The sequence below is a fragment of the Octopus bimaculoides genome, chromosome 14 (assembly GCF_001194135.2).
Source record: "Octopus bimaculoides isolate UCB-OBI-ISO-001 chromosome 14, ASM119413v2, whole genome shotgun sequence".
In the NCBI taxonomy this organism is placed as follows: domain Eukaryota; kingdom Metazoa; phylum Mollusca; class Cephalopoda; order Octopoda; family Octopodidae; genus Octopus; species Octopus bimaculoides.
In genome coordinates this window covers 4,675,609-4,677,828 of record NC_068994.1, presented here as the reverse complement: position 1 = coordinate 4,677,828, position 2,220 = coordinate 4,675,609, and the positions used below count along the sequence as shown (strand labels likewise).

The 2,220-nt window shown below is 37.5% G+C and overlaps 1 protein-coding gene across 1 annotated transcript in view; it reads right to left on the bottom strand.

Moving 5' to 3' along the window:
• LOC106870073 (zinc finger protein 845) overlaps positions 1 to 2,220 on the bottom strand; it is a 37,630-nt gene that overhangs the window by 22,898 nt on the left and 12,512 nt on the right. The gene's annotated exons all lie outside the window — the stretch shown is intronic.

Genomic DNA, 2,220 nt, shown 5'->3' with positions numbered 1-2,220 from the left:
ATCGGAATGGGGGTAGGGTGCTCATGCGCATGCCTGAAATTAAAACTATAAAATGGCAACAATTTACCCGCGTGTGTATATATATATATATATATATATATATGTGTGTGTGTGTGTGTGTGTGTGTCTGTGTGTATACATACACATACACACATGCCCATATTTATGCATATATATACAATATATCCCCATGTCAAGGTGCATGGCTCAGTGGTTAGAGCATCAAGCTTACGATCGTGAGGTTGTGAGTTCAATTCCCAGATCCGGCTGTGTTGTGTTCTTGAGCAAGACACTTTATTTCACGTTGCTCCAATTAACTCAGCTGTAGAAATGAGTTGCGACATCACAGGTGCCAAGCTATATCGGCCCCTTTACCTTTCCCTTGGATAACATCAGTGGTGTGGAACGCTGGTATGCATGGATGACTGCTGGTCTTCCATAAACAACCTTGCCTGGACTTGTGCCTCAGAGGGTAACTTTCTAGGTGCAATCCCATGGTCAGTCATGACCAAAGGGGGTCTTATCCCCATGCAGTGCTTTTTGAAGTCAGTCTCTTCCGTATCCATTGCATGTCTGTACCAGTGCAGTCTTCTTTCTTCCACACAACATCTAATTCCTCTCGTGCCCAACCTTTCTCTCAGCACATTTATACTATAACATTCATGCACACTGACATCGCACATCCAATGGAGCATGCTAGTGCCGTCTCTTTCCAGTTGTCCCATGTCCTCTGCTGTCAAGGCCCATATCTCATCTCACTACCATGTAGCATTGCAGTTCTAACACAAGCATCATATAAGACAAAGACCTTTGTTGCCAGCAGCAGTAGAACTTTTTCCAGCCTGTTCTTACTCTGGCTAGTATACCATACACCACAGGCTTCTTTCAATTGCCGTCTATCAAATACACCCAAAAGGCTTTGGTTGGTCTGAGACTATAGTAGAAGATACTTGCCTGAGGTGCCATGCAGTGGGATTGAACCCGGAAACATGGCTGGGAAGCAAGCTTCTTACCACACAGCCACGCCTGCACCTAGTTGTACCTAATCAAGAAACAATCATTTTAAAGCATTTTAATCACCACACATTGTCGATGTGAAAGACAAGTTGAAAGTAGAATCGGAAAGAAAGGAAGCTTTTAAAATGGTCTGATTCTGTAGCTTAAAAGAATATAATAAACAACCAAATTGATTGCTACACATTAATATTTATTTCTTTATTTATATAACACAGACTCACAAAGAATGCTGCATGATATAAATATTTAAAGATTCCCCTTATTTTGTCCCATTGCATCTCTGACCTTTTATTAACGTATTAAATAAAATGAATGAAATTTCACCTAGCCTTCAGCAATGACTTTTTCTGCAAATCAGCAAGCAGTGTTTGTTTTCAATCAAATCCGGTTCTTTAAAACTACAAACCTTTATGCAAGCAATGGCTGTATATACAGTGTACAAACTAGACCCAAGTGCAACATATTTCGTATGCACACTCTGATGGTCTACAATGGGAATATACAGCAATTGTGTATCAGCTGTCTTTTTTTTTGCATGAGTTAACCAAAGTCTTTATTGTCTAAACATGGGTTATCTGCCCTTGCAAGAGCCAGCAGTTTTTATTATTATTTTTTTTATTTTCCATTTTTGTTTTTACCCACCGTACGTGAAGTTGGCTCTTTTAAGGATGTGGATTGTTTAGCATCAGTTTCGGAACGTCTGGCCATAAGTCAATTATGAATGAAAATGTTTGGAAAAGTTTCTGGTGAGTTTGGCATCGGTCAAGCCATGATTAGTAAATGTTTTTGGTTTAGGAGAAAGTACAAGAGAAATAAAGAATTTTCCAAAGTAGATTCAACTAAGTCTATCCAATGACACCAAGACAAATTGGTACTGTATGACTCCTTGAAGATCAGGGGTTGGGGGAGAACAAGAAAGGGTAGAGAAAAGAAAATTGCCAAAAAAAAAAAAAGAGAAAATGATATGAAAAATATAAGAAAACTTTCTAGGATGGATGATTCAGCAAAATGCTCTCTACATTTTCCAAATGTTTTATGATGTGATTTGTGAAGATATAATAATAATAATAATAATAATAATAATAATGATAATAATAATAAAAATGATGATGATGATGATAATAATAATAATGATAATAATAATAACACACTGTGTCATTGTCTGTCCTGAAATATAATCTTAATTGGGTGTCTGTGTATATA